Source organism: Haliotis cracherodii, unplaced genomic scaffold (assembly GCF_022045235.1).
Source record: "Haliotis cracherodii isolate W230 unplaced genomic scaffold, xgHalCrac1.p SCAF_6, whole genome shotgun sequence".
Classification (NCBI taxonomy): domain Eukaryota; kingdom Metazoa; phylum Mollusca; class Gastropoda; order Lepetellida; family Haliotidae; genus Haliotis; species Haliotis cracherodii.
The window spans coordinates 23,259,612-23,267,227 of record NW_027266319.1 but is presented as its reverse complement, the minus strand read 5'-3'; positions in this window follow the sequence as shown (position 1 = coordinate 23,267,227).

The window sequence follows — 7,616 nt, the reverse complement described above, 5'->3', positions numbered from 1 at the left end:
GAGATGATGATGTCACCAAGAAGGCGAGGTGATGATGTTACTGAGGTGTCGAAGTGATGTGACTGAGGGAGCGAGGTGATGATGTCACCAAGGAGGCGAGGTGATGATGTTACTTAGGTGTCGAAGTGATGTGACTGAGGGAGCGAGGTGATGATGTGACTGAAGGAGCGAGATGATGATGTTACTGAGGGAGCGAGATGATGATGTGACCGAGGGAGCGAGATGATGATGTGACTGAGGGAGCGAGGCGATGATGTGACTGAGGGAGCGAGGTGGTGATGTGACTGAGGGAGAGAGGTGTTGATGTGACTGAGGGAGCGAGGCGATGATGTGACTGAGGGAGCGAGGTGGTGATGTGACTGAGGGAGCGAGGGGATGATGTGACTGAGGGAGCGAGGAGATGATGTGACTGAGGGAGCGAAGTGATGATGTGACTGAGGGAGCGAGATGATGATGTGACTGAGGGAGCGAGATGATGATTTGACTGAGGGAGTGATATGATGATGTGACTGAGGGAGCGAGGTGATGATGTGACTGAAGGAGCGAGGTGATGATGTGACTGGGGGAGCGAAGTGATGATGTGACTGAGTGAGGTGGCTAGGTGATGGTGAGAATATGATTATGTGGAAAAGTGCTATCTCCAACAAAACAACATTCTTTCACAGGACCGCCACGAAGTTTTGACCGTTTCATCTCATCACAAGGTCATGCTCATACACTTCTGTGTCTCAAAATACTCATCTACGTCAAGAATAACTGCAATATTTATATGAACATACCAGTTTAGGACACCTAAAGCCAAACTTTCCCTCTGAGACAATTACGCACAGGACCAGATTGTAAATAGATTCAATGTGTTGCTGATGATGCATATTTTATAGCGCTGTGTCTTGGGCGTCTTACGAGGATGGTAGAAAAGTTCTGATCCAAATTACGAATATATATAGTGTTCCCTTAACAGTTTCCATGTATGCCGTACAATAGTTTCCAGGTTCACATGCTGTATTTAAACCAAAACCACAACCACCAGGCAGCATATTTCTGCAGGCACTATTTCTGCAGTGACTATGTATTCTCTGTTGAATAAAATGGATATAATTGGACGTGATGTTAACTTTAGGGGACGATGCATCATTATTTTTTCCACTGTTAAGAGGTGGGTTCAAAGGATAAACAGAGAGCCTCGAAGATGACCTAAGATCAGGAGGACCTTCAACTTCCATCACTGAGGGAAATCGTGATAAAATGCATAACAGGATTATGGATGATCGACGACTTATCACACGTCACTTAGCCAAAGCTAGAGTTGAGATTAGCGGAAGAATGAACAGGGCATGACAAATGTTTCAGCACACTGGGTACCAAGGCCTCTGAATCTTGAATCCAGTTTCATCATCTCTCAACCCAAGAAGATCCGGGGTTGAATAGGTCTTCAGCAACACATGCTTGTCGTAAAAGGCGACTATGCCTGTCGCAAGTGGCGACTAACGGGATCGGGTTGTCAGACTCGCTGACTTGGTTGATGCATGTCATCGTATCTCAACTGCGTAGATCGGGACTCATGATATCAATCACTAGACTGTCTGGTCCAGACTCAATTATTTACAGACTGCCGTTATATAGCTGGAATATTGCTGAGTGTTGCGTTAAACAACAAACAAACAAACAAATTCATCATCTCTCGATAGAATTTACGTCATTGTGTTGAGCGATTTGAAACCAAGATCAGTCTTTGGTTCACCAGTATTAGCCCTCGGCCTTGTTACGGCAACCAACTCAGTCAGGCTGAGAACATTTCAATCACCCCTTGTGCGAGCCACTTAGAGGTGATGGGGTTTAACGGCGCGATCAAAATTATTGCACTTATATAGTGACGTGCATGCATAGTATACTGACTCCGTGTGGACCAGTTCTTGTTCTATCCCCTTAATACTGGGCGCCAGACAGGGTAACAACAAGTACTATCTTTAACCACTTTGTTAAACCATTCCCTCTATCCACTAGACCACAGAGGCTGTCTAGAATCACTTGGAGCAGGCCCCAGTTGCACAAAGCAGCGTTGGGATTGTTCCCAATATAAAACAATCAGCAACATCCAGATGCTTTGTTCTGATGTCAGTTTCGCCAGCGTCGGGGTACGGCTGCTTAGAGCGCCCAGGGACTCTGCCGTGACCAAACTCCAGCACACATGTGGGAAAGTTATACGGAGCATTTGTAAAGTTATACGGAGCATTTGTTTTATCTTTCCATTATACACAAAACTGATTCTAATAAATATCAAGTCTACATTTAAATAGAATGACACACTAGTAGGTGATTATTGCTATCCAACGTAGTTGTATATTATCTCTGTGATCGCTTTATACAAGTGGAAATGTGTTCTCGTGAACAATACTTCCATGCATACTCATATCTCGGAGATACAAGGCAACTGAGTGTACCTCTAACGGCATTTGTTCACTCTATCGACCAAGGTGTTTTCCACGTTTGATCAATTGTTCAGAATTGTTGGGTATAACTTTGCTAGTGAGGACTACGCCCTTCAAACAAGCGCTCTCTCCATTGAAGCGTCGGGTTTATTAAATTCCATTATGTTTTAGGACTAAATAATATTTGAATATAATAATTACTGTATTTGTAAAAATACCGTTGTTTTCATTACACAGCCCGGACAAGAGATCAATCCTAAATCCACCATTGCATAAAATATACATGTGAAGTCAAATACCAATATTTCTTACTTTTTAAATGGTATCATCCAACTTGTAATATTAATATATTGTACCTTAAATTCATGACGTCAAGGCAGTTATAAAAACAGATATGAAAACATTCATCTAAACTTGATATGCAAACAAGGCATATTCTTATCAATCGTGATGAATATCTTAAAACTGCCCACAATCATAATTCAAATACAATGTCTGACTTTACAATATACACGTCGACACTGTAACTCATTTCACCTACATCGATCTCATCTTATGTCAGGGAGGCACGGGACGCGCACCTGTTACCAGAAATCGACAAGCTGAATAAAGTGTTAACTTCCAGCTATCAACACTGTACATTTCTAAAGTCCTAATCAATATCATCGATGTATATTTCATGAGCTGAAGTTACCATCAGTACTGGTATCGATTACATACTAACCTTGTTTGTAGATCCTCGAACAAGCGAGCGCAGCTGCACCGCCTACTGTGGTAGTGCATGTTTAAATACGTGGTACACGTCACTATATATTCCGATACATGTATGTAAGAGAAAATGTTGCTCTTGTTATGAAATTTAAAAATGGTTAAAATCTTATATATATTGATATGTAAGTACAAATTGGCCAAAAGAACAGTACCTGTTTTGGGGTCCTGTCAGTACCTGGTGCCATGAACACTGTTCACAGTGAAATACCATTATTTCTACCCTGTTAATACGGAAACCCTCCTTCTGAAGGGGACTCTTGGAGCCTTTATATTGAAAGAATTATTCGTAATTTGTAAATCCGTGTGAGAAACAGCACTGTTCCATTGGCGAATACAGAGAGGGTGTCAGACACCTTTAAATATAACTGTGTCCTCGGGCAAGTTTGTATCTTGGGTACGCACGCACGCACGCACGCACGCACGCACACACGCACACAAACATAAACACTCACTCACTTGTTTTCGAAATCCTGCATCCTCTGCCATTCAAGTTAAATGGGTTCCATTGTTTTATAAAGTCATGGTCAAACTTATGGTTGGTGTGGGGGAAAATCTACTGTAGTCGTTGATTTATATTTTGGTGAGTATATGAGTGTGCAGGGTTTCTACAACGCTTTTAACACTAGTTAAGCCACATCATAGAAGGGACACACATATCGGTGTTCACACAAGTTACTTCGCGGAGAACCGAACTGATACATGTATATGAATAATTCATGACTGTAAATTTAACAGATCATATTTATTGATTATGCTGTAAAATAACATTTTTAATATGATATTTACTTGTGCCAAATCCCTGCAATTTTAGGACAGCGTATTCAGTTAATATACAGTTATATACAGTTAGCAGCCACAATTCGATATTTATAAATTTTACTAATAAAGTATTTTTATTGTAAACTTATTTTATTATTAACGCATAAAATTGACTTATAAATATGTACTCTTCCTTAATCTTGTGGTAAACGTATTTCGATTATGTAGTCATACCTCATATTTATCAGCCCACATAACTGCATATTGATTTTGTATAGCGACACATATGGCGCCTGAGTCTTTCGGGCAGATTCCCTGTAAATATTTTCTCCTCTTGTGATGAAAACTATCCGTTTGGAGTGTTTCCTAATTTGTCCAAGTAAATAACTTTTTAATTTCGTGATGCAAAGATTCCATGATAAGGACGGCTAACAATACGTATATTACATTACCATCAGAAAAGAGGTGGGTTGAGAGATGAAATAACGTTCAACGTCGCGTTCAAGACATAGGAACGAACATCCATTATATCTTGCGTGCGCTTGCGTGAGTGCGTGTGTGCGTGAGTGCGTGTGTGCGTGTGTGCGTGCGTGCGTCCTTGCACTAGTCCGGACTAATGCTTGTTTGATAGTGCTAGTGCACTGAGTTGACATGCCGCACTTTTACATGAGTACTTCCCTCAGACACAGCACACTACCACAGAGCCGACCATTCCTTGTTTTAACCCCATAACGCCGAGCTTCGCGAAGGGTAACAATAAGTGTATACAATCTGTAAACGTAAACAAACGGACAAAAGAAACGCCCAAAACATTTTCTTGTCTAAAACAAAACAGACGCAATATTTAGTAACAGTTGATGTTTTATTTTTTAAAAACAAAAATTATTCAAAAACGGTATTTGAAAATGACAAGATCACAAACCATGTACTTAAAGTTCTGCGGACACGTTTATCATGCTCACAGTCGTCGATCTGTTTTAAAGTCCCGTGCTACACACATGGCTTAGTATCGGATGTGACCCCCTCCATCAACGGTGCAGGCCCTAACACGACGTCGACCTGAGTACACGAGTCTCCTGACATCCTGATTAGGGATCCTACGCAATTCCTCCTGCAGGGCAATTGCCAAGGCATCCCTCGTCAGTGGCGGCTGTTGACGTTTCCGAATCCTGCGTTCAAGTTGGTCTCAGAGGTGCTCCATGGGCGACAGGTCCTGTGATCCATAAGGCTCCACTTCTTGGACGCAACAACGTTCACCACGTCGTCGGTATATTCGAACCCGCCAATCAGCTGGAACCTGCTCTCGTCGCTGGAGAGCACTCTTCACCAATGTCTCTGCTGCCACTGCTGTACTGTCCTGGAAAATCTCAGTCTCTGACGTCGGTGTAGAAACGTTAACGTCATGCCCTTGAAATGTCAATAGGCACGGAGACCATTCAGGCGGAGTCGTCTAGCAACCGCCCTTCTGCTGACCAGATGTCCATGGCTGCTGATGACGTCACAGTTAGGAATCTGGACCTTAGGTCAAGCACCCGTAAATACCGGTCTTCCCGTGGGGTCGTGACCTTGGGTCTTCCACTCCTAGGCCTGTCTAGTACTGCAAGATTGCCCGTGACGTGTGACAAGTCTGGCGATGGTGGACTTGAAGCAGCCCATGATCCTGGCAATGTGCTCCTGCGTCGCTCCCATTTGCAACATACCGATGGCTCTCTCCCTCTGCTCTGCGGTTAGTCGAGGCATGTTCGTTGTTTTGAGCGGTTTTCATGTGACGAGAGAGTACAATCCTGCTCAAGTTTTATACCAGAATTTCATACTGGTAACTTTGTGCACATTTTGCATTTTTTACTGATTAAATTCACTTTTCTCGTAAATCACGTGAAGCACGTGCACATGTTCACAGGGATTAGGGAAGTTGCATTCCAGCTATGTGTTCCCAACTGTTTTCGTTCAGTTTAGCACATTTCTTGAAAACTGACGACCATTATTTATTTGGTGGCGTTTCTTTTGCCCGCTGGTTTGTTTATATGGTATGACACAGCTGGGATCGAAACACCGACCTTCGACTCTCCGGGCAGACGCTCTATCCACTACACCACGGTTCCATCAGAATAGAAGAAAACCAATCGTGAATTATGGCATTGTCTGTAGGTATACATGTACAACCCATGCTGTCGTAGAAGGCGACCATGCTTGTCGTAAAAGGCGACTAACGGGATCGGGTGGTCAGGCTCACTGACTTTGTCGATGCATGTCATCGCATCCCAATTGAGAGGATCGATGCTCATGATGTCAGTCGCTGGATTTTCTGGCCCTGACACGATTATTTACAGACCGCCGTCATATAGCAGTAATATTGCTGAGTGCGGCGTTAAACAAACAAACAAACTTCATAAGAATCCTTCTCTTTGCCAGATACAGGTAATCTTACCCCGACAATAACTTCACTACTCAACATTTGGTAGGAATATTCTTTTTAGTCAGCAAACAACTAAACATAATCACCTGCGATATATATATGTAAGTAAATAGTATAAATATCTCAAGAGTTGAGTATTATGTGATGCTGCAGGTGTGAAGATTGTTACACATCAATGGTACAAGTACATGAAAACCTCGCTTTGTGATTAAAATAAACGATCGAGACATGATTTAACGCTTATAAGTAAAAACCGTAATAGATAGATATCCCCGTCACACTATCATGGGATAATTTCTTTCAATTTTGAAAGTAACTTTTGTAATTCGCCATACAGTACAAGACACGGCTTCAAACAAGGTAAAGGGAGACCACTCGTACCTCCTTATGTTAGTTTCTCATGACACAGGCAGTCTGAATGGTTCGATTGTCAACATTTGTGCAATGCACATTTGGTGACGGCTGTATTGATGTGAGCGGTAGGAGCCAACTCGCTACATCAACACTCTTGACAAGTCTCTGAAAGTGATTAAAGAGGTCGTATAATATCTTAAGCGGTGACGCGTCCACGGTCATTCTTAGTGTGGCTAGCCATCATGAGCGGTCACAGGTGTCCGAGTCGTCTTTGGCGCCACACTTCGCTGTGCAGAGTTGCGTCCCTTGAGTACGCCAGAAACCTATGATTATGGGATCGAATCCCGGTTCGCCCCGATTATATTACCGTGCTCGTGGGTTTCACCAAAGTGGTAAACGTCAGGTACCTGTATCACTTCGGGTTTTCTCCCCGCATTAAGCTGACACGCCGTGATATAACCGGAATACCGTTCAAAGCGGCGTTAATCTCAAATCCCTTGCTCACTACTATGATAACGCTATTATTGCTGCAGTTTATTCAGTTTATGCAGTTTAGTCAAGCGTTGACTGACCATTCGGACTGTACATGTAAACAAATATAACTGGCGCATTTATAGGTCATTACACAAAATAACAGAGACATTATACATCAACCTAGACATGGTTTAAGTCGGAAAAATCACTAGAATCTGTTGATTCCCGAAGAAGAATCAACATATTCTAATGATATTTATATTACTGACCATCAATACATCCAGATTTTTTAAAAAAACAACCATCAGAAATATCAAGAGCAACTCTATATGATTTGGGGGTGGTCGGGTAGCCTTGTGGTTAAAGCGTTCGCTCGTTACGCCGAAGACCCGGGTTCGATTCCCGACATGGGT